Source organism: Meriones unguiculatus (assembly GCF_030254825.1).
Source record: "Meriones unguiculatus strain TT.TT164.6M chromosome 13 unlocalized genomic scaffold, Bangor_MerUng_6.1 Chr13, whole genome shotgun sequence".
NCBI classification, from domain to species: domain Eukaryota; kingdom Metazoa; phylum Chordata; class Mammalia; order Rodentia; family Muridae; genus Meriones; species Meriones unguiculatus.
Genome location: NW_026843580.1, coordinates 1,147,486 through 1,173,946, shown reverse-complemented (window position 1 = coordinate 1,173,946; position 26,461 = coordinate 1,147,486). Strand labels below are relative to the sequence as shown.

At 37.5% G+C, this 26,461-nt stretch overlaps 1 pseudogene; it reads left to right on the top strand.

Moving 5' to 3' along the window:
• The window catches only part of LOC132650495 (zinc finger protein 431-like), a 171,793-nt pseudogene extending 153,348 nt beyond the window's left edge, over window positions 1-18,445 (top strand).
• The last annotated feature ends 8,016 nt before the right edge of the window (window positions 18,446-26,461 follow it).

Genomic DNA, 26,461 nt, shown 5'->3' with positions numbered 1-26,461 from the left:
GGTAGAGATGAATTCACTGGACACTGAGTGTGTAACATAAATTACCTGTATCTTGGAAAATGAACAGGTGCCCTGGGAGAGTGGAAGATTGAATTTTAAATCATTTCCAAGATGAGGGTGTTGGAGGATATTTGATCCCAGGGTGATCCCTGAGATTGTGAACTCTAAAAACCCGTGCTTTGTTTGGTGTGGGTGAGCCCTAACACAAATCTTAATTCCAAGAATTTACAATTTATTGTAAACAGGTGATTACGGTATGGTTTCGTCAGCCCTAGAACATGCCTTTAATTCAAAAGCTCTCTGTGCACAGGATTTAATAGTGTTAATTCTAGGTCAAGAGGCAAAGCAAGAAACCAGCTGACAGATATTAAAGAGTAAGTGGAACTTTCAGCTGAAATATATTTAAGACAGAGGGTAAAAGTGGAAGGAGTTTTAGCTTTGTTGATTTTGGGCTTTTTGAACTTTGAGCTAGAAGCCTTTGGCCTTGGGTTCCTTTAGCCTATCCTCCCTGAGCTGTCATCTGAACTGGTGAGCTTTTGGGGCTTTTTCCTCTTAGAGGTGAGGTGAATAGCAGGGTCAGATGGATGCTTTCTTTGCCTCTCTGCACTAGCAGGTTTTAAAATCGAATAATTGGGATTTTCATTCTTTTATAACAACACTAGGTTTCTGTGTGCCCATAGGGTTTAGGACAAAGCTAGAATGCCTCTGCTATCTGCATCATTTGATCTTTGATCCACTGGTAGAGGAGCTACTACTGTCCTGAGACTCAGCTCTATTGTTCAAGATAATGATGTACTCTGGGCAGGCCTAACAATCAGGAGCAACAGTGGGAGGTAGTTTATGGGTTTTTTCTGGGATTTTCCTTTGAGGTAGCTCTAAAGAGCTGTGAGTGAGACCAGACCATGTCATGCTGAGTGTGGGGCCATTGTCCCCAGGCCAGGAAGAGCAGGCTGCTGAGCTATCACAGCCTGTTCTGCTTTGAAAGAGATGGACTGTGGTTCAGACTGTGGTTCAGGATGTGGTTCTGTTGGTCTCCATGTGGTGATCTCGGCAGAGACCCTTGGCCTCCAACCCTTCTTGAGTGTCCAGAGAAGTGAGGACTTTGTGGCCTGGGCAGTAGAAAGTTGTGGTGCTTATAATATCACTTTCTAGTGTGCACACACATGCATTGGTTTTGCAGTGGACAGATTGGAAAACTGAAGGTCTCATTTTTAGAAATGATGAATGTTGTATTCCACATACAGCTTTGAGTAACAAATTTTACAAATCGTTTTGAAACTGGAAGAAAATAGGTGGTGGTGCTCATCTTTCAGGAATACTTGATTATGTTTTTTTTTTTTTTAACTTTCAACTACCACCAGTCACAATGGCATGCTTTAGAGAAATTCAATTCCAGGGTACAAAATGAATTTCTGAGATGCAGAATTTTGTCAGGTGTGCCTGGTTTTAGGTAAGTGGATAGGGCAGATTCCACATCTTGTGACATAATCCATGCATCAGAAAACATATTAAATTATTCTCCAACATTGCTTTGTGTGTGACTTTTGGCAAGGGCTGGGATGTGCCTGAACCCACCAGGGAACATGAGGGACTGCAAGCCATAGCTTATCTTTATGATGAACTCCATTTTCCACTTCCAGAGCAAAAGGGCTCTCTGGAAAGGAGGTTAGTAGTACATGGAGGGTTAGAAATATAACACTTTAGGTGTCACTTTGAGTTTGTCTTGTGTGATTTGTGAAATCTGTGTTTATTTGATTTTTATTAAAAAACAATCAAAGTTATCTCTGGTCCAGTGCACATTTTTCATGTTAGAGTTTCCTTAGGTCTTTTCATGTAAACTTGGCTATATTTTAGGCTTATGTTTTTGGCTTTTTCTCTCACCCCTTCATTCTTTCACAAACACTGTACACGTTCTTAATTATTGAAGTTTGTGGTAAGTACAGAAGTCACATAATGCCAGAAGATTATGAGATTCATGACAATAGAATCATCCCTCATTTTTCTGTTTTCCTCTGTTTCTTACCAGGTGACTTTTCTGATATGCGATAGAGATTTTGGATTGTTCCTTAGCAATCACATAAAGACAATTTGCACTATGTCTGTAGAAGGCAGAAGAGACAACATGAAGGTGAGTGATACCAGTTGGACAGTTTATTCTTTCCTTTTGACAATTTCTTTTGGTGATCTGTCATTTTCTTCAGAAGTTTCATGTGTCCAGTTGTCTCCATATTCATTAGTTGGAAGATTTTATTCTCCTGAAAAGATTAAATCAAAACCCTGCCCCATCCCTAATTCAGGGGAGAGGGTCCTACCTTTTTAGGCATGTTATATCTTTTATAGGGCAAAATGGTTTTTTGGAAATCGAAAAAGTATAATATCTCAATTAAAGTTAAAAGATCTTTGAAAGTTTATAAATATACCTTAAAGTGTATTTATTTCTAGATAATAAAGTGCATTCACTTTGATTTTCAGCCTGTCTTTTACATGTAGCTTTTAAATGAAATCAATGTAAATCATATGTGCCTGCCTCTGCTTCCCAGGTGGTATGTAAAAGGCATGTGCCTCCCAAATGCTGGGATTAAGGCTGTGAACCACCAACACCCTGTCATTGTAACTCCTGAATTCAGAAAACAACTAATTAATAGTGAACTGCTTGTCTCTGCTGGGATTAAAGGCACTGTCTGTCACTACACTGCTCAAAAATTTTATATTCACTCCAAATTATTCTATCTCAAACAAGTTTATAACTTTGAATTTACTTAAAACATTTAAACCTCTTAACTGTTTTTCATATGAAACAACAAAAGTATCCTTTTTATTTAAGAAGAAAAAACTAGTCTTTATAAGTTTGTGTGGACTCAATGACCAAGCTGTCTGATGAACAGTTACCTCTGCTTATTCAGGGGATCTCCACTATTCAAATCTAATCATTATCAATTTTGATAGGATCCACCATTCCTTTCCTGTGGAGACATTTAGTTTTACCTGTGAAGACACAGTTCAACAGTTTCTCATTGTCTACTCCTTTTAGTTTTGTTTACTTCTTTTTGTTGTACAGTATTTAGGTGTGCTGTTAAGTTGCTAGTAAGAGATCTTGCAGATTTTTTTTTCTAAATGTACTTAGTGCTATGAACTGTCTTCTGGTCAACATTTCTATTGTGAACTATGAGTTTTGATATGTTATATATTCATTTCATGGAATTATTGCAAGTTTCTTATATCTTTTGATACTTCCACTGTTCAAGTATATCATCAGTTTTGGAGAACAATGTATGAGTTGCTGAGAAGATGGAACAATCTTTTGTGCTTGGGTGGATGTTCTGTAAACATCATTTGGGTATATTTAGTTTTTTGATGTTAGTTAGCTGGAGCATTTCTCTGTTTAGTTTGGTCAGGAGTGTCCATTGGTGAGAGTGATATATTGAAGTCTTCCTCTATTGGTTTATGAGGGCCAGGATGTGATGCAAGCTGCAGAAGTGTTTCTTTTATAACTTGGGTGCTCTTAGGTTGGGGGCATAGATGTTAAGTGTTGAAATGTTATATTGCTGGATGTTTTATTTTAATATGTCATGTCATTTGCCATCTTTTGATTAGGTTTTTTTTGGAAACTGTTTCGTTACATATTAAAATTTCTATACAAGCTTGATACTCTAGTCCATTTATTTAGAATATCTTTTTCCAACCCTTTACCTTGAGATAATGTCTATCTTGATGTGAAGCTTTGTTTGTTGTACTTAGAAGAAGGGTGGATTCTATTTTATCATCAATTTTGTGAGTCTGTGTCTTTTTATTGGTGAATTTGGGTTGATGTTATTAAGAAATATCATTGAAAAGTGATTGTTATTTTTGTGGTGGTGGTGGTTTTAGCACCTTGAGTGGGGCTGTATTTATAGATACATATTATTTAAAATTGACCTTTTTATGGAACATCTTATTTTCCCCATTTGGTGATTGAAACTTTCTGGGCATGGTTAGTAATTTGTATTGTATTGTATTGTATTGGCTTCTGCAGTTTTTTAGAGTCAGAAGCACTCTGTCTAAGCCCTTCATCTTCTAGCATTTTTACTGAGAATACAGGATTAATTCCAAGAGATCTGCCTTTTTTGTTTTTTAGTTGGTTTTTGTTTGTTTTGGTTTGTCGGATTGGTTGGTTAGTTTGGTTTGTTTGTTTTCAGTTGCAGCTTTTCATATTCTTTCTTCGTTCTGTATATTTAGAGTTTTGATTATTCTCTGGTAAGAGGACTTTCTTTTCTGATCCAGTATCTTTGGTATTTTGTATGCTTCTTGTGCTTTGATAGACATCTTCTTCTTTAGGTTAAGAAATTTTTCTTGTATGATTTTGTTGAAAATGTCTTCTGGACCTTTGATCTCATCCTTCTTCTTCTAATCTGATTATCAGCATGTTGTGTGTTGTCATAATGTCCCAGAGTTCCTGGATGTTTCCTGAAAGTTTGTATGTAGACAGGCTGGTTTTGAACTTCTAGCTCTAACTCCAGTCGAGTGTTGGGCTTAAATGTAGGCCAACATGCCTGGCATCAACATCACCATCATTGGCTGCTGAGCATGGAATATATGGTTTTAGGCATTTATTTTGTTTTGTTTTGTATATGTAAGCATAGGCTATTGTGTTGATTTTCATCAACATCATGCATTTGAAATTTGGCAGGGAGTATATTTAATTTCTTAGGATGGCATTTAATGATGACACTAACACTATCTGAGCTTTCTGAGTCATTGAATTGTGGGTTTGTGACACTCTCCTTACCTGTTGTATTTTGTTTTTTTTTTAATTTTATTTGTTTTATTCCCATTTAATTCATTTTTAATTTAAATTTGTTTTTTTTTTTTATTTATTCTCTGACATGAACTCGAGTCTTTGATTACCTCCTCCTGAGTGTTGCAGTCTTGCAATGCCACAGAGGAAGATGATGCAGCCATCCTTGATGAGACCTGATAAGCTAGAAGGGAAGGAATTCCTCCCCAATTAGGAGACTAGAGAAAGGGCATAGGGGCAGAAGAAGGAGGGTCGGTGGGCCTGGGAGGAGATGAGGGAGGGGGCTATGGCAAGGATACAAAGTGAACACATTGCAATAAATAAATTAATTAAATTAAAAAGTAATTTATCCACTAAACATCCCAATTGTAATCTTCTCCCTTGACTCTTCCTTGTCTCACCCTCCATTCTTCTTTCCTCCTTATCCCACTTCCTATATCTCAGATACAGTGAACCTTCCTCTCCTACCATCTGAACCCAGCCTATCAAGTCTCACTACAACTTCCTGCATCCTCTTCCTCTGTGGCATAGCAATGCCCCCTCCACCAAGGGGAAATGATCCAATAGCAGACAACAGAGTCCATGTCAAAGCCAGCACCTTCTCCCCTTACTATGGATCGAACATGGAGACTGAGCTGCCTATCAGCTACATCTGAGCAGGGGTCTGGTTCCTCTTCATGAATGGTCTTTGGTGGGTCCATCAATCTCTGCAAGTCCCCATGGGCCCAGATTTGTTGTCCTTGTTGGTCTTCTTATGGAGGTCCTCCAGCTCTGGGTCTTTCTACATTCTATTCTCCCACTCTTTCCTATGATTCCCTGTGCTCTACCCAAAGTTTGGCTGTGAATCTTAGCATCTGTTTCGAACCCCTAATGGGCAGAGTCTTTTGGAGGATATGTATGTTAGGCTCTCATCCTCTTCCCTCTCCTCAGTCACTTCTGGTGTTGATTCTATTTCCACTTTTGCATAAGAATTGAGCATCTTTCATAGGGTCCTCCTTTTTATTTAGCTCCTTTAGGTCTGTAGATTGTAGTATGTTTATCCAATGTTATGGCCATTATCCATTTACAAATGAGCATATACCATGCATGTCTTTCTGGTTTTGGAATAACTCACTTAGGATGATCATTTCTAGTTCCATCTACTTGCCTGAAAATTTTATAGTTTCCTTTATTTTTTAAATACCCGAGGTGCATTCCATTGTGTAAATGTACTACAATTTCTGTAAAACAATGGTTTGGTTGAGAGACATGTAGTTTGTTTCCCTGTTATGGCTATTATGAATAGAGATGCTATGAACACAGTTGAGCAAATATCTTTGTTGAATGGTGGATCATCTTTTTGATATATGCCCAGGAATGGTAGAGCTGGGTCTTGAAGTAACACTATTTCCAATTGTCTGAGAAAGCATCGGATTGATTTTTATAGTGGTTGTATAAGTTTGCACTCTCACCAGCAATGGAGGAGTGTTCCTCTTTCTCCACATTCTCACTAGCTTGCTGTCACTTCAGGTTTTGACCTTAATCATGATGGGTTTAAGATGGAATGCCATTTGCATTTCCATGATTACTACAGATATTGAGCATTTAATGTCCACCATTTGATATTTCTCTGTGGAGAAATCTCTGTATAGTTCTGTACCCCAGTTTTAAATTGGAATTTTTGGATTATTTGGAGTTTAATTTCTTCAGCTCTTTATATATATTGTTTATTAGCTCTTTCTGTTGTATGTAGGGTTGGTGAAGATCTTTTGCCAGGCTGTAGGCTGTCATTTTGTTCTGTTGACAGAGTTCTTTGCTTCATAGAAGCTTTTTGTTTCATGAGATCCTATTCCTTAATTCTTGATCTTAGAGCCAGTGTTCTTGGTGTTCTGTTGAGGAATTTATTATCTATGCCAATGAGATCAAGACTCTTTCCCATTTTTTCTTCTAACAGATTTAGTGTATCTGGTTTTATGTTGAGGTCTTTGAACAACTTGGACTGTAGTTTGATGTGGGGTGATAAATATGGATCTATTTTCATTTTTCTACATGTAGACTTCCAGTTAGACCAGCACCATTTGTTGAAGATGCTGTCCTTTTTCCATTGCATGGTTTTGGCTTCTTTGTCAAAAATCAAGTGTCGATAGGTGTGTGGGTTTATTTATGACTCTTCACTTCAATTCCATTCATCCACCATTCTGATTTTATTTCAGTACCATGCATTTTTTTATTACTATTGATTTATAGTAGAGCTTGAGATCAGGGATGGTGATACCTACTGAAGATCTGCTATAGGACAGGAGTGTTTTAGCTATTCTGGCTTTTTTATTTATCCATATGAAGCTGAGAATTGTTTTTTTCAAGTTCGTTAAGGAATTGTGTTGATATTTTGATGGGAATATTATTTAATCTATAGATTGTTTTTGGTATGATAGCAATTTTTACTATGTTGATCCTACTGACCCATGAGCATGAGAGATATTTCTCTCTTCTGGTATCTTTTTCAATTTCTTTCTTCAGAGGCTTAAAGTTGTTTATTTTATTTTCATGCAGGTTTTTCACTTGCTTGTTGAGGATAACTCCAAGATACATTATGTTGTTTTGTTTTTTTCCTACCTATTGTGAAGGGTGTTGTTCTCCTAATTCTTAATCAGTCCATTTGTCTTTTGCATACAGGAGTGCTACTGATTTTTTTTTAGTTAACTTTATATCCAACCACTTCGATAAAGTGTTATTCAACTGTAGGAGTTTCCTACAGTAGAATATTTGGGGTCATTTTATATACTGTCATATATGTGAATAGCAATACTTTGACTTCTTCCTTATCAATTTGTATCCCCTTGATCACCTTTAGTTGTCTTATTGCCCTAGATAGGACTTTGAGTACTGTACTGAAGAGATTTGGAGAGAGTGTGTGGCCTTGTCTTGTCCCTGAGTTCAGTGGAATTGATTTAACTTTCTTTTCATTTAGTTTGATGTTAGCTATAGGACTGCTGTATATTGTTTTTACTATTTTTAGATCTGTATCTCTGTCCCCAGTCACTCCAAGACTTTAAACAAGAATAACTGTTGGATATTGTCAAATGCTTTTTTGGCTTCTAAGGAAATGAACCTGTGCTTTTTTTTTTTCAATTTGTTTATATGATGGATTAAGATTCCATATATTGGACCATCCCTGCATGCCTGGAATGAAGCCTACTTGGTCATGTTGGATGATATTTTTGGTATGTTCTTGGATTTGGTTTGTGGTTAATTTATTGAGTATTTTTGCATCATTGTTCATAAAAGAGATTGGTCTGAAGATTTCTTTCTCTTTTGGGGTCTTTTAGGATTTATCAAGGTAACTGTGTTCTTACAAAAGGAGTTTGGTCATGTTGTGTCCATTTCTATTTTGTGGAATAATTTGAAGAATATCGGTTTTCACTCTTCATTGAAGTTCTTGTAGAATTCTGCTCTGAAATCATCTTGCTGTTGGCTCTTTTTGTTGGAAGGATTTTGATAGCTGCTTCTATTTTTTTAGGCAGTATAAGTCTCTTTAATATCTTTACCTGATTTTTATTCAACTTTGGTAAGTGGAATCTAACAAGAGAATTGTATATTTCATTTAGATTTTTCAAATGTTGTGGCATATAGGCTTTTGACATAAGAGCTGATGGTTCTTCAGATTTTCTCAGTGTCTGTTATCTCTCTGTCTTCCTTTCAGACTTTGTTGATTTGGATAGTGTCTTTCTGCCATTTACTTAGTTTGGCTAAGAGTTTGTCTATATATTTGATTTTCTCAAAGAACTAGCTCTTGGTTTCGTTGATTTTTTTAAATTATTTTCTTTGTTTCTAATTTATTGATTTCAGCCCTGATGTTGGTTATTCCTAGTGGTCTACTCCTGTTGGGTGTGTTTGCTTCTTTTTTTTCTAGGGCTTTCAGGTGTGCCATTAAGTTGCTTGTATGGGATGTCTCCAATAGCTTATGAAGGCCTTTAGTGATATTAAAAGTCCTCTTAGGACTGCTTTCATTGCATCCCACGAGATTAGGTATGATGTGCATTCATTTTCATTGAACTGTAGGAAGTTCTTTCTTTATTTCTTTCCTCACCTAGATTTCATTGAGTAGGGAGTTGTTCAGTTCCCACGTGTGTGTAGGCTTTTTATTATTTCTGTTATTGTTGAGGTTCATCTTTAGTCCATCATGGTCTGATAAGGTACAAGATATCATTTCAGTCTTGTTGTATCTTTTGAGGCCTGGTTTGTGACCTACTGTATGGTCAGTTTTGGAGAAGGGTCCATGAGGTGCTAAAAGAATATAGATTCTTTTCTTTTTGGATTTAAAAATTCTCTAGATATCTGTTAGGTCCATTTGATTCATGACATCCATTAGTGTCATTATCTCTCAGTTTAAGTTCTTTTCCATTGCTCTGTCCCTTGATAATAGTGACATGTTGACTTCTCCCACTATTAATGTACGGTGATTGATATGTTCTTTAAGTTTTATTAATGTTTCTTTTACAAATGTGGGTGTCCTTGTATTTGGGGCATTGTTGCTCAGAATACAGATGCCATCTTGGTGGAATTTTCCTTTGATGAGTATGAAGTAGTCTTTCTCATTATTTATTTATTTATTTATTTATTTATATTTAGGAGCAATAACTGACATCAGGCAATATTTTCATAGTTTGAAACTATGTGTAACAGCATAGTTTTTAAAAAAATCTTTCAACATTTTATTGTGTTCTTTTTACATTTTTATTAATAACAGTTTATTCACTTTGTATCCCCCCTGTACCTCCCTTCCTCCTCCCCTTCCAATCCCACCCTCCATCTTTCCCACCCCTGTCCCTTTCCCAGTCCACTGATAAGGGAGGTCCTCCTCCCCTTCACTCTGATCCTAGTCTATCAGGTCTCATTAGGAGTGGCTGCATTGTCTTCTTCTGTGGCCTGGCAAGGCTGATTCCCTCTCAATGGGAGGTGATCAAAATCAAAAAGCAGGCCAATGAGTTCCTGTCAGAGACAGTGCCTGTCCCCATTACTATGAAGCCCACTTGAATACTGAACTGCCATAGGCTACCTTTTGTGCAGAGGTTTCAGGCCATCTCCATGAGTGGTCCTTGGCTGCCATATTAGTTTCACAAAAGACCCCTGTGCCCAGAATTTTTGGAACAGTTACTGTTCTTGTGGAGCTCCTGTCCTCTCCAGGTTTACTATCTCCCAGTTCTTCCATAAGATTCCCTGCACTCTGCCCAAAGTTTGGCTATGAGTCTCAGCATCTGTCTTGACACCCTGCAGGGTAGGGCCTTTCAAAGGCCCTCTTTGGTAGGCTCCTGTCCTGTCCCTGTATTCTCCCTCATCTGATGTCCATCCTCTTTGCCTTTCTGCATCGGGTTTGAGCATCTTAGCCAGCATACAACTTCCTGATTAACTTCCTTAGGTGTACAGATTTTAGTATCTTTATCCTATATTTTATATTCTACATCCACTTATAAGTGAGTATATACCCTGTGAGTCTTTCTGCTTCTGGGGTACCTCACTCAGGATGATCTTTTCCACTTCCCACCATTTACCTGCAAATTTCATGTTTTCCTTGTTTTTCATTGCTGAGTAATATTCCATCGTATAGATATACCACAATTTCTGTATCCATTCCTCAACTGAGGGCCATCTGTGCTGTTTCTGGCTTCTGATATTACAAATAAAGCTACTACAACCATAGGTGAGTGGATGTCCTTGTTGTATACTTTAGCACCTTTTGGATATATGCCTAAGAGTGATATAGCTGGATCTTGAGGAGGCACTATTCCTAATTGAGAAAGTGCCAGGTTGATTTTCAAAGTGGTTGTATAAGTTTACATTCCACCAGCAATGAAGGAGAGTTCACCTTTTTCCACATCCTATCCAGTATGAGTTGTCACTTGAGTTATTCTTCTTAGTCATTTTGATGGTTGTAAGGTGAAATCTCAGGGTGGTTTTGATTTGCAATTCCCTGATGACTAAGAATGTTGAACATTTCTTTAAGTGTTTCTCTGCCATTCTATCGTCCTGTATTGAGAATTCTCTGTTTAGCTCTGTACCCCATTTTTTAATTTGGGTTACTTGATTTGTTGGTGTTTAACTTCTTGAAATCTTTATAAATACTGGATATTAACCTTCTGTCAGATATAGGATTGGTGAAGATCATTTCCCAATCTGCAGGCAGTCATTTTGCTTTGATAACAGTTTCCTTTGACTTATAGAAGTTTTTCTGTTTCATGAGGTCCCATTTATTGATTGTTGCTCTTAGAACCTGTACTGTTGAAGTTCTGTTCAGGAAGTTGTCTCCTGTTCCAATGAGTTCAAGGCTCTTCCTCACTTTTTCTTCTAACAGGGTTAGTATGTCTGGTTTTATACTGAGGTCTTTGATCCACCTGAACTTTAGTTTTGTGCAGAGTGATAATTATGGATCTATTTTAATTTTCCTACATGTAGACATCCATTTAGACCAGCACCTTTTGTTGAAGATGCTATCTTTTTTCCGTTGTATGGTTTTGGCATCTTTGTAAAAATCAGGAGTCCATAGTGTGTGGGTGTATTTCTGGGACTTCTATCCAATTCCTTTGATCCACTAGTTAGTGTCTATGCAAGTACCATGCAGTTTTTATTACTTTTGCTCTATAGTACCGCTTGAGATCAGGGATGGAGATACCTCCAGAAGATCTTTTATTATGGAAGATTATTTTAGCAATTCTGGGTTTCTTGTTATTACATATGAAGTTGGGAATTTTTCTTTCAAGGTCTGTAAAAATTTGTGTTGGTAATTTGATGAGAATTACATTAAATCTGTAGATTGCATTTGGTAAGAGGACCATTTTTACTATGTTAATCCTTCCAAGCCATGAGCATGAGAGATCTTTCCATCTTCTGATATTTTCTTCTATTTCTTTCTTTAGAGACTTGAATTTTTTTTCAAACAAGTCTTTGACTTGCTTGGTTAGGGTCACACCAAGGTACTTTATGTCCTTTTTGACTATTGTGAAGGTTTTTGTTACCTAATTTCTTTCTCAGCACTTTTGTCTTTTGTATACAGGAGAGCTACTTATTTTTTGAGTTGATTTTGTATCCACCCACATTGCTGAAAGTGTTTGTTAGCTTTAGGGGTTCCCTGGTAGAATTTTGGGGGTCACTCAGGTATATTATCATATCATCTGCAAATAGTGATACTTTGACTTCTTCCTTTCCCATTTGTATCTCCTTAATCTTCTTTAATTGTCCTATTAATCTAGCAAGGACTTCGAGAACTATGTTGAAGAGATATGGAGGGCGCAGCCGTGACTTGTCCATGAATTCAGTGGGATTGTTTTAAGTTTCTCACCGTTTAGCTTTATGTTGGCTATAGGATTGCTGTATATCACCTTTACTATGTTTAGGTATATGCCCTGTATCCCTGATCTCACCAGTACTTTAAACCTGAATGGATGCTGGATCTTTTCAAATGCTTTTTCAGCAACTAAGGAGATTATCATGTGTTTATTTTTCTTTCAATTTGTTAATATGGTGGATCATAACGATGGATTTTTGTATATTGAACCACCCCTGAATACCTGGCCTGAAGCCTCCTTGGTTGTAGTGGATGATATCTTTGATGTATTTTTGTATTGGGTTTGCAAAGTATTTTGTTGAGTATTTTTGCATCAATGCTCATAAGAGAGATTGGCCTGAAATTGTCTTTATGCTGGGGTATCCAGGGTTGCTTGCTCCTGAATAACTGGGTTCTGGAGATGCCATATTGTTTGTCTTTTGTTGGTTGAGCTTTTACACTGGCCTCTAACCATTGGGATATCTTAGGTGTTGGGTGTTAGTTTCTGGTACTTCCTGGAATCCTGTGGTGGGTCGAATCCCCTTGGCAGAAAGATTTTTCCCAAAGGAGCTCTCCTCCGTTTTTTAGGTATGGTCAATGAATGGCAGGTGTTTTTCAAGAATTGCCACAGCTCATCTCAGGCATACAGACCTGAGTAGTAATTGTTGCCTTTGTTAGTAAAGGAGGCTATCCTCTCACCCAGAGAAGTTCTGGAGACAGCTGCCCTGCTGCTGGGTTTCTTGCTGTAAATTTAGTGAGCTGCTGCTGTAACCTGGGTGCCTTCTGGTTTGGTCAGTTTAGTTAGGGAAAACTGGTTGTCCTTTGGAGCAGTATCTGGGGGTTGATCTCAGGGAACCCAGGCTTCTGTAGGTTTGAGTTTGGAGCTCTATACCACAGTAGCCAAGTGGTAATCAGTGGCAGGTGAGCACCACTTTCATGTATACAGCAGGAGGCTAGAGTATGGATCCTGTGGATAACCAGAAACTTTTCTGGAGCTAGGTGTCCTGAGGTAGGGCCAGATATTTTCCCCACCTTTGTGTTTTCTCCCAATAGGAAGACTCAGTCTGTGTTGTTTGACGTGGTGTGTAGAATGCGTAGGCACTTGCCAATGATGGCTCCAAGCTGGTGACTGGGAAAGAAGCTGAGAACTTTTCCAAAAATGTTCCTGTGTATGGTGGAGGTACTGTGTGTGTGGAGAGTTGGCTGAGTTCTCTAAGCTGGGACCTGATGTTTCCCTGCCTGTGGGGTTTTCTCCAGACAGGGAAACCCAGCCTCTAGTGTCCGGGGGCACACAATTCTGTGATGGAGAGTAGGGCATATAAGCCTAGCAGCTGGAAGCACACTCAAGCCTGGCAGCTGTGCACCCACCAGTCTGCAGAACCTTTCCAGGGATAAAATGGGTGACCTGAGGTCAGTCCTGCTTTCTTCCCTGTTTTTTTTTTCCTAGACTGGGGCTCCCAGTCTATGGTGCCCTGGAGAAAATAATTTAGTCTGGAAAGTTTATCAGGACAGAAAGGTGTATCCTGGGACCCGGGATATCTTCCGGGTTCTTGCTGAGTGACCTGAAAGTGGACCTGACTGACTCCCACACTGTGGAGTTTCCTCTCACCTGGGAAACAGGATCTCTGTTGTTTTAGGGCCCAGAGTTCAGTCTTTTAGTTGCTGTACCAACATCACTGTCCTACTCCTCAGACCCAATGTCCTTCTGGCACCACCATCTTGGATTCCCCCCTTCCTCATCCCTTTCAATTAATTTTGGTTGAAAGTCTATTTTATTAGATATTAGAATAGCTACTCCTGCTTGCTTCTTGGGTCCATTTGCCTGAAAACCTTATTCCTGCTGCAACATCCCAGGAACTTTCCCAGAGATTAGCTGGGTGCTCTGAGGTTGGACCCGATTGTTTACCTCATCATTGGTTTTCTTCTTACATTTGAAACACAGTCAGTTGGGACCCACAGATTCAACTATTGGACGCCATGCAGTCTCTGCTACCCAGCTTATCAGACACAGTATGCAATCAGCCCAACCATCTGGGATCTATTTTTAATTTTTACTGAATATGAGTATTTTGATTGTATGAATGAATATTCACCTCTTGCGTGCCTAATCCTCACAGTAGTCTGAAGATGTCTTCAGAACTCATGAACTTATAGCAATTGATAGTAGTGGGTCCCAGGTAATCACTGACAATTGAGCCCAATTATTTGAAAGAGCAGCAAGAACTCCTCACTGCTGAGCCATCTGTCCTGTTTTATGTTGCTTATTTATGATCAGCATTTACATTTACATGTTAATATTTTCATCTTTCTATTTTTAGGTGTTTAAACATGCATTCCCTTTTAGTAAGATATCATTGAAGTTACAGTTTAAGCTAGGGCAGTGCAATTTCTGGAGAATAAATATATAACAGGAGTGAATGTATAATTCCTTGTCGAAGCTTCAGTAAAGACCTCTGAGTTCTTTCAATATTTTGTGTTTGTTTGATTGACTTTTAGGGGAGGCTCTGTCTTAATATATAGGTCTGGCTGTCCTAGAACTCTTTGAATAGATAATGCTGACATCCAGTTCAATAAGATACAGCTGCGTCTGCCTCCTGAGTGATGGAATTGAAGGCATGACAGAATACACCCAGCTTGTCCACCATTTTTTGTAGTTAATAACTGTTAATAAATTTCTCTGATCTGAACTTAGTATTGATCATCTGTTAATTTCTCTCTCTGTGTGTCTCTGTCTCTATGTCTCTGTCTCTCTATTTCAAACCCTTCTCTCTGTTTGTCTTTGTCCACATTAATTGCCATGTCTATTCCAAAGCTATATCCTCTTCAAAAAGTTCATATATGATACAGTTTAAACTTGTTATTCCATTTTCTTTAAAATGACTTAGTGATAACATTAATACTTCTTTTTTAATAGAAAGTTTTAATCTTTATTTTTAATCTATAGACTACATCATTTAGTAAGGAGGATATACAAAACAATGATCAAAGAATAATTGTGTGTTCTATTCGTTTTCTTTTGTCTGGTCGCTAAGAAATATGCTGCTATTGGCTATGATTGTTGTTGCTTGCCACTCACATTATTTTTATCCATGTATTCACTGTAGTCCACTTTCCTTTCCACGAATATATGAGTCCCCCTCTTCACATACTGATATGCCACATCCCTGAGCCCTGGTCAAAACATAATATTGAGTACCATGTTGTCTTTTGACTGATGTTACCCATCTGTTCAGTGTCCCCTGATCAACACATCTCATTTGTTGCTATATAAATAGCATGACTGTGTTTTGTCCTTCCACCTTTCTCATGACAGGGTCCTGACCTACTCACCCAAGTAACTGAAAATGATTCATAGATTGCTCAAGTACCCAACTAATGGCTACTTTATATTCATGTCTTACAAACTGATGAAACACAGGTTTTTGAAGCACGCCTTTGTTTTTTGTTTGTTTGTTTGTTTTTGTTTCTTTTTTTCAATCTAACCTTTAGGCTTTTTCATCTCCCCTACTTCACATCACGCACAGCACCCAACTGTATAACATTCGCACTTCTGTGTCAGAAAATAAATTAAAGAAGCACTAGAATTATATGATTATATTGACAATGACGTATAAATTATATTGTTGCCACTGTTTCTGTTGTACAAATGTATGGCATATTTTAGAATTCAGTGACCTTCAATGATGTGCATGTGAAATTCAGCCAAGAAGAGTGGGCCTTGCTGGAACCTTCCCAGAAGCAACTCTACAAAGATGTGATGCTAGAGACCTGTGAAAACCTCACTGCTATAGGTAAGACTGCAATTTTTCTTTCACTTTTAAAATAAAGAGACAACTCTTACCTTGTTATTGATCCTCTTCTGTAATTCCAATTGAGAATGAGGAGGAATGTGGTAAATAAATCAGGCATGATTCTACGGGTCACAGAAGATAATGATTTAAGTTTTGCCTTAATAATAACATGTTATTTCCAATAATATATATTTTCTCGTACTATATTTTAGGCTACAATTGGGATGACCATAATATTGAAGAACATTTTCAAAGTTCTACAAGTAAGAAAAGGTAACATTATGTGCACACTGATACAGATATGAATCTTAAATTTTAATGTGTCCTGGAAGTTTGGTGTTTTTTGTTTGTTTGTTTATTGGCTGCTTTTTATTTTCTGTTTTTGAAATAGATTTTTTCTGGGTATCTGTGACTTTCTTAGACTTGCTTGTTAGACCAGCCTGACCTCAAAATAACAAGCAAGATATGCCTGCTTCTGCCTCCACAAGTGCTGGGATTGAAGGCATGTACCAGCACACATGGCTGTGTCCTGGAAGTTTTAAAGAAAAGCAACAGTGTAAAAACAGCACTGCTTTACGTGTACTGATGATCATTAAAATCTCATAATTCCGTGTACTTCAATGTCAGGTATCTGATTTGTGTTTACAAGGCACTCCCCTAAGATAGAAGAAAATAAAATAATATTGTAACAAAAATACCATTTGAATCATATGGACATTACAGCTACTGACTTGAACTGCCAATCTGTTTAGTCTCATTCTATCTACTCAGATATGGTAAGAGGTATGCACACTGAATTGGTGATCAGTATGTGTCCAAAACCTTCTAATAAGCAAAAATTTCATAGTAGAACCAGTGTTACTCATTTTTGTGCAGTAACTTTGTAAAGTTTAGTGAAAGAAGCAGCTTATGAGAATCAAGAATATTGTTGTGGAGAAACCTTAATCCCTATATGACATATCTATGATGAAAAAAAAACAAACTGTGTTAATTCAATGTGGGAATCTTTATTATTTTTGTAAATTAAACTGGTATATCATATGTCAAAATGATTCTAAGACACATGAGTATAGGGATATTGAAAGAAGCAGTGTCCCTGTCTTTCTCCAAGAACAATTGATTTGGTAGTGGTCCCCACTGTGAGTAAATTTTCTGAATGTGATAAATGGTTACTGTTAATTGGCTTTGCAACTTCACTGAGAATTTATCAGCAAACTCATATTGCTGAAAATACCTATGAATACTAGGAATTTGGAACTTCTGCTTTTCCTGGCTCACTTTGTAAATGAAGTATCATTCATACAGTGCAAAAATTTGTGAATGGGATTGCTGTGGTAAAACTCTGAATTCTTAAATACTCTTCATATATAGGAGAAAATCTCTTATAGAAAAATGATGCTATAAAAGTGATCCACATAACAAATTCTCTTACCATCACAGGGAACTTCAAAAATACCCATAATGAAGGGGAATACTGTGAATGTAAATAATGTGATAAAACTTTTAAATTTGATTCTTCTTTACCATTAGACCAAATTATGAAATTAATTCATATAAATAAATATATTTATTAGTGTAATGAAATGACGGTGGTAAATCTTTCACATGTGCCAATTTTCTTTGCAGGCATGAAAGCAGTCATACTGGAGAGAAACCCTTTAAATGCACTCTATGTGGGAAAACCTTCCCCTATATCACTGTTTTTATATGGCATGGCATAAAAGAACACACACTGGAGAGAAGCCTTACAAATGTAATCAATGTGGTAAAGCCTTTGCAAAAAACAGTCATCTCATGAGCCATAAAAGAACACACACTGGAGAGAAACCTTATGAATGTAATGAGTGTGGCAAAGCCTTTGCACAAAACAGTCATCTCATAAGACATAAAAGAACACACACTGGAGAGAAACCTTATGAATGTAACCAGTGTGGCAAAGCCTTTGCAGAAAACAGTACTCTCTTAAGCCATAAAAGAACACACACTGGAGAGAAACCTTATGAATGTAACCAGTGTGGTAAAGCCTTTGCACAAAACAGTAATCTCATAAACCATAAAAGAACACACACTGGAGAGAAACCTTATGAATGTAATGAGTGTGGTAAAGCCTTTGCAAAAAACAGTCATCTCATGAGCCATAAAAGAACACACACTGGAGAGAAACCTTATGAATGTAATGAGTGTGGCAAAGCCTTTGCAGAAAACAGTCATCTCATAAGCCATAAAAGAACACACACTGGAGAGAAACCTTATGAATGTAACCAGTGTGGCAAAGCCTTTGCAGAAAACAGTACTCTCTTAAGCCATAAAAGAACACACACTAAAGAGAAACCTTATGAATGTAACCAGTATGGTAAAGCCTTTGCACAAAACAGTTCTCTCTTAAGCCATAAAAGAACACACACCAAAGAGAAACCTTATGAATGTAACCAGTGTGGTAAAGCCTTTGCACAAAACAGTCATCTCATAAGACATAAAAGAACACATACTGGAAAGAAACCTTATGAATATACCCAACCTGATAAAGCCTTTGCACAGCAGAGTAGTCTCCAAAAACAGGAAAAGACACACAGTGGAGAGAAGCCTTGTTAGGGTAATTAGTGTGATAAAGCCTTTGCATGTAACAATCATCTCCTAAGACAACAGGACATTCTGGAGGGAAACCATATGAATATAACTATGTGGCAAAGCCTTTGCACATAACATCTCCTAATACATAAAAGAACACATACTGGAAAGATGTCTGACAGTAACCAATGTGAAAAAACTTTTGGACTTCAGAATCATCTTCACACTCATGAAAGAAATCCTAATGGACAGAAAGCCTGTGAGTGCTTTAAACATGGTGAAACCATTCCACATTTGTATAATCTTCATCATCATGAAAGGATTCATAATAGAGGAAAAACTTATGAATGTGTTAAAATGGTGAGGCCTTGCATAAATCTAGAATCATCATCATCATAAAAGTATCCTTACTGGAGAGGAATTCTGTGAGTATAAGCAAAGTGGAAAGGCCTTTGTGTACTTTGGTCCACTGAGATGCAACGGAACTGTAAAACTAGCTCAATGGAAATGACCTCCCTTTTCTGAAGGGAACATGCAACAGTATTATATATTAAGGGGCAATAGGAACGGAGAGTAGTCATGGGGCAGAGAAGGGAGGGGGATTACTATTGGAATTTAAAGTAAATAAACTTATTTTTAAAAAGAATACAATGAATGGTGAATATCAATTACATGCAACAGTATTATATAATAAGGTATTTACGGAAGACTTATTGATAATCCTGATTCTCAACATTTACTGTTTTCAATTGCCTCAGTTTACACAAGAAACTTTTAGTCCAGTGGATGAATATGTAGGGAATGGTGAATTAACACCAGCCAGGAAGTTCTCTGAGAGTATCACAACAGTGGTAGCCTGTAGAAGTTTCTTTGTGTACACATACCTATTGTTCCAGGGGTTCTATTGAAAAACATCACAACCCAGACTGAAGTTTGAGATGTGAGGGAGGAGGCTTTCTCTTCTCTGTATGACCCTGCTGCTGGCCTAGTTGTATAACCATGGCAAGGATGAGTTTTCTCTGCCTGACATCATCTGGAGAGTGTCTTTACACATAGATGCCATCAATCAAGTTTGATACATGGCCTATGATACAGATCCCTGATAACTCTCCCCTCCCTTCAAATATAGGATAATTAGGTTCCATGTTCTTGTTCACATGATAGGAATGTGCTTTTTAATGCAAATCAAGCATCCTTGAAGTGCCCAGTTTTAAACAATTATCTACACCTATCCTTAGAGCATCCCAGTCACTCCCCAAGGAGTACATACCCTCTGTTTTCTGGAATTAAAGTTGAACTTACTTTCTGAGGTGGTTCCCAGAGTGTTCTGATCACTGTTATGCTTGTGGGTCTTCCAAGCTTTATACCTCATCTTCTGGCCCCTCCTTCCTTTCTGGGCTGGTGAGAAACAGTCTCCAGGAAGCAAGAAAACCACGTTCTCGGAAATGCTTGTGATAAAATGTTTTACATTTCATAGCATTTCAAATTTCATGTGTTTCTGGATATGAGATGGTAAATAAAACAGTGTCTTCGGGATGGGACTCTTTGAAATGAATTATACCTAGTGTTGATTTCTCTAAAAGCTTGCAGGTATGAAATCTTCTGAGTTGAGCACAGTGGCCTATGGAGGAGAAATAAGAGCAGAAATTTTATTTTCCTGTTTTTAATAGCTGAGTAGTGTTCTGATAATGTATGGGTAGATGGCAGAGGAGGGGAACTTCTCTTTTCAGTGGACTAAGGAAAAAGGATTGGGGGAAAGAGGGAAGGAGGGTGGGACCAGTAGGAGTTGAGGGAGTAGCCTTTAATAGGGATATATAATGAATAAATTGTGAAAAAATAACAATGATTAATAAAATAAAAATGAAGTAGAAAAACAAAACTTATAAGCAAAACTTCGAGTCCAGTCTGGGTACCCACCCTCCATCAAAGAAAAGAAAGAAGATATAAAGAAAGAAAAAAAATTAGAAAGATATAAAGAAAGAAAAAATATTTTCTTGTATCTGTTGAGACTTTCTTCCTTGTGAGCTCATTTTTTAATCATTGCCTAATGGAGAACATGCTGCTCTCTCTGAAGTTTATATTTCCATAAACATAGGTTTCATACCTGAAACAAATGGCAGAGGTTCATATTTAACATATCAAAACAGACATAGCTGCTAATTTTCTCCCAGCAATCCCTAAGTCCTTCCATGTTATATGGTCCTCCAGGCTGGCATGGTGCACCCAATACCCTGAATTCTTCCCAGGGCCTGAGCTAAACTCATTTCCCCCTTTCCCATATGTAGGCAAACTATTTTGGCTTCCTGGTCCTGTTGATAGCCATGCAAGAGTAACAGCAAAACATCTGTAGCACTCGTGGAATGTGGCTCCCCCGTTAGCATAGTCATGATGAGTTTGTCTTGGAGAAGCATAACCCCAAGAACTGCTTATACTGAGGACTTTGTGCTGTTGTGGAACATAGCTCTATTTGATGCCATTATGATGCCCATATTCCTCATTTGGTGTCTGTTGTTATGCCCCCATTTTCATTTCTTATGTTGCTTATTTGCATATTTTCTCTCTGGCTTTTAGTTAGTTTGGCTAAGGGTTTGTCTACCTTGTTGATTTTCTCAAAGAATCAGCTCTTGTTCCCACTGATTGTTTGAATTGTTTTCTTTGTTTCTAATTCATTGATTTTTTAGTTTGAATATTTCCAATCATCTACTCCACTTGGGTGTGTCTGCTTAAGTTGAAGTCACACCATAATTCTTCCAGACATTTAAAAGGAGCTACAATAATCCTTCCTAAACTATCAAGAAAAGAGAAGATAAGAAAAAAGGAAAAGAAACAGAAGGAACCCTTTGAAACTCTTTCTAGAAATCCAGCATTGCTGTCATAAGCAATCCAGTAAAACACAAAAAACAACAACAAAAGAAAACTACAGACCAAAACTGTTGATAAAAATAGACTTTCAACCAAAGTTAAACAAAAAAGATAAGGAGGGGGTGCTGGAGAGATGTCTCAGAGGTTAAGAACTGACTGACTGCTCTTCGAAAGGTCCTGAGTTCAATTCCCAGCAACCATATTTTGGCTCACAACCATCTATAATGAGATCTGGTGTTCTCTTCTGGTGTGCAGGTGTACATGCTGGCAGAATAATGTACACATAATAAATAAATAAATAAATAAATAAATAAATAAATCTTAAAAAAGAAATTAAAAAAAAAGATAAGGAGGGACAATTCATTCTCATCAAAGGAAAATTCCACCAGGAGGACATCACAGTCCTGAACATCTATGCCCCAAATACAAGAGCACCTGCTTTTGTAAATAAAAACATGATTAAATCTTAAATCACACATCCCAACACCTTAATAGTGGGAGACTTCAACACTCCACTCTCATCAAGGGACAGATCATCTACACAAAAGCTAAATAGGGAGAAATGACACTTACAGAGCAAATTTACTGAAGCAAATAGACCTAATGTCTACAGAACTTTTCAACCAAACACAATGGAGTATGCCTTATTTTCAGTACCTCATGGAAATTTCTCAAAAATTGACCACATAGTCAGACACAAAGCAAGTCTCAACACATGCAAGAAAATAAAAATAATTTCTTGTATCCTTTCAGACCACCATAGCCTAAAACTGGACCTCAACAACAACGGAAACTACAAAAGCATACATACATATGGTAACTAAACAACTCTCTACTCAGTGACAGCTTTCTCAGGAAAGAAACAAAAAAAGAAATTGGAGACTTCCTAAAATTCAATGAAAATGAAGGCACAACATACCAAAAGTTATGGGAAATGATGAAAGTGCTCCTAAGAGGAAAGTTCATAGCACTAAGTTTCTTCAAAAAGAAGTTCTAGACAAGCAATTTAATGGCAAACCTAAAATCCCTAGTATAAAAAGAAGTAGACACACAGAAGAAGAGATGATTGGAAATATTCAAACTCAGAGCTGAAATCAATGAATTAGAAACAAAGAAAACAATTCAAAGAATCAATGTGACCAAACGCTGGTTCTTTGACAAAATCAATAATATAGACAAACCCTTAGTAAATCTAACTAAAAGGCTAATAGAAACTATCCAAATCAGCAAAATCAGAAATCAAAATGGGGCATAACAAGAGACACTGAGGAAATCCAAACAATCATTAGGTCATAGTACAAAAGCCTACATGCCACAAAATTCAGAAATCTAAATGAAATGGACAATTTTCTTGATAGATTCCATCTACCAAAATTAAATCAAGATCAGGCAGAAAGATTGAATAGTCCTATATCCCCCAAGGAAATAGAAGCAGTCACCACAAGTCTCTCTTCCAAAAAAAAAATGCCCAGGCCACATGGTTTCAGCACAGAATTCTACCAGACCTTCAAAGAAGTGCTAACTCCAATTCAACTTAAATTATTCCACAAAATAGAAACAGAAGGAACATTACCAAATTCATTCTAGATAGCCACAGTCACCTTGAAACCTAAACTACACAAAGACCCAACCAAAAAAGAGAAATTCAGACCTATTGCTCTTATGAGAATTGGTGGAAAAATATTCAATAAAATATTGGCAAACCTAATTCAAGAATATATAAAAGATATCATCCACCATGACCAAGTAGGCTTCATCTCATGCATGCAGGGGTGGTTCAGTAAATGGAAATCCATCATTTAATCAAACTGAAGGAGGAAAACCACATGATCATCTCCTTAGACATTTAACAAAATCCAACATCCATTCATGTTTAAAGTCTTGGAGAGATCAGATATACAAGGCACATAGCTAAACATAGTGAAGAAAATACACAGCAAGTCTATAGCTAACATCAAACTAAATGGAAAAAAAACTTACACCAATCCCACTGAAATCAGGGACAAGGCAAGGCTGCCCAAGTACTGGAAGTCTTCGGTAGAGCAATAAGACAACTAAAGGAGATCAAGGGGATACAAATTGGAATGGAAAAAATCAAAGTATCACTATTTGCAGAAGATATGATAGTCTACATGAATGACACCAAAAATTCATCCAGAGAACACCTTCAGCTGATAAACACCTTCAGCCTTGCCAGGCCACAGAGGAGGACAATGAAGTCAGTTTGGATGAGATCAGATAAGGTAGGGTCAGATGAAAGGGGAAGAGGACCTCCCTTATCTCTGGACTTGGAGAGGGGCATAGGAGGAGATGAGGAGGAGTAGGTGGAATTGGGAGGGGAGGAAAGAGGGGACTACAGCTGGGATACAAAGTGAATAAGCTCTAATTAGTATAAAAAATAAAAACTTAATTTAAAAAATTGAACAGCAAAAAGTTTAAAGAAAAAAGTTGCACTTAGCACTTTTGGAACTGAATACAGCTGGCAGCCTTCAACAAAGATAGTGGTAAAACCATGGCTCCACCTTCTTTATCCATGAACCAACATGGTGGCTAGCCATGTGTTGCTGCATACTGTGGCCGCCAATGCAAAACAGCCATTAGGTGTCACTGATGGTGTTACTACAGCCTACAGTATAGCACTGTGGAGCATTTACAGTTCCCCATAACTAAAATTTCTAAAATTGTAATCAAATATGTTTTAGAACCAACTGCATAAAAGAACAGTACTTTAACTATTCTGGCCATACCAAACCTGTCAGCCAGAAAGAAACGGCATTAATCCATTCACTCAGGAGCTGGTGGTAGGTATATAATGGTTAACAATTACCTGAATACAACCCTGTATAACCCTATGGTAACATGGAGCTGCAGTTTTATTCTCCTGTTAAAGAGCATAAGCAGACATTTTGCATCAAATAATCTCCAGCCTTTTAAGTGAAAAACAACATATTTTACAGTTCTTTCTCAAATCATATTTGCAGGAACGCAAAACCAAAGCAAATACAGTTCATATGTCCTCTGGCTTTCTATACATACTCTGATCTTCCATAAAATTTTATATAACTTCCGGTTACTTTGGACAAGCTATTTCTTTCTTTTTTTTTTCTTTTTTTTCTTTTCTTTTCTCTTCTTTTCCTTTCCTTTCTTTTCTTTTCTTTTCTTTTCTTTTCTTTCCCTTTCCTTTCCTTCCCTTTCTTTTCTTTATTGTCACAGTCTCTTGCCTTCTCTCTTGCTTTTCAGACAACATAAAAACCTTCATCAAAATCCTCTCAACATTTCTTTACTAAGCCATGGGTTTTTTACCATCTTGAGATGATACGCTGTAAAAACTGCACTTTTCTTAATTGCTTCAAACAATATGGCTTAGTTTCATTTGGTAAAATGAATAAAATAAATACCAAGGTCTCTTGACCTTCCCAAAGGGTCAAGAAACTGTTCTATGTTCTTTGTTAGATAGCCCAAGGTCATTATTTTAAATGCCTGATAAACTTTAAAATGTGTCATAGTCTTAAACATTTAAACATTCTCCAAAACTTGTTTTTGCTATATGAAAATAAATTACTCTTTTTATGAGTAAAACCACAAAGCATAACCATAGTTTTGAAAGTCAGAATTTAAATTTTAAAAACCAAATTTTACCACTGCGAACAATCCAATCTCTAAATTCAATACCAATTTAGAATGAGTCTTGTTTTCTTAGTCTAAAAGGAAACAAGATAAACAAAATTCATTTTGACTAAGAGGTTCTGTAACCACTCTTTTCCTTTGTTCTACCCCACGTGGCAATTTCAAAATGGTGGAGTCACATCACAATGCATGACAAGCCACATGGTTGCTATTTAAAAACATCTGTGCTTCTGTAGATCTAATAAACACATATGCACACATATATGTTCTAAACAAGAGTTTGAATTTAATCTTTAGACATATTCAATAACTGTTAAGCTATAAACAAGACATACAGAGCATATTAACCATTTGAGATCAGTCAAAAATATGAAGTGGCAATATATACATTTAAACTGAGAAAACTTCTCTTACTCCATCCAGCTGTAATTGCCCTATCAGTCTGGGAAAGCTCTCACAGCCCACCCTGCTCTTGGGTGTCCTCTATCTGTCCCGCCCTGAGGCATTCTCCTACCAAAGACCAAAGGTTTCCCAGCTTATAGTGCTAGGAGCATGGGGCAAGCAAAGTCACCATAGTGCATAGCTGTTTGGTCACCTGCCTACTGAGACCATCATAAACAAACAAACAAACCCATAAAAGAAGACAAGAAAATAATGTACCAATACAATGTGTACAAAAAGAAAGGGAGAGGAAAGAAAACCCAAAGGGGTAGTGGACCATTTCTCAATGGCTCTCTTCCCTGTTCCATTAGAAGGTGGCCTTCCCCCAAATTGAGTTACATACAATTATACTAGCCTGAAATGGCAGCCCGTTATTATACCAGACCAGTTGATCTGAAATCTCAATTCCCTCAGCCCACTCCTGCCATGGGGCATTGCTGCTGCTGCCCCCACCATGATGAAAATGCACTCAACAATCATAGCTCCTAGCTGGGCAGGAGCAGTCCTGACAATTTCATCCCCAGACCCACCCTTGCATTCTCTCCCTCTGGCTGCCAGAACACCTGATTCTGCCACAGCAGGACATGGGGAAGGTGAACAGCATGAGGGTGGAGGGGCTGAAAGGAACAAGGAGGGATTGCAGCAAGTCTGTCTCATAGCATCATCACAGTCCCATACTCCAATACAAACAAACATTCATAAACACAAGGAACAAAATAGACAGACAAATGCATGCATACTTGCTGCTACACTACTGAAAACAAAACCAGAACCAAGTGTTTGGTTTTTGTTCATGGTTGGAAAGGCAAAAGCAGAAACAGGTTCTTCCTCTGGGAAAGGCACATCTGTGCCAAAGAACTTTCTAAACACAAGGAATAAAATAGGACAGGTGCAGACTGAGTGGCCGTGTAGCCAGATCATAAGGTAAGCTCAGATCCATGGAACTTTAGATCACTGCTCTGGTTTCCCTGCCACAAAAGCTCCAGAGCAGTGTGTGATTCTGAATCACCTCCCAACCTCAGGACTCTACCCAAGTGCCCACCAAAAAAAAGAAAAAAGAAAAAAGAAAAGAAAAAGAAAACAAACAAACAAACAACA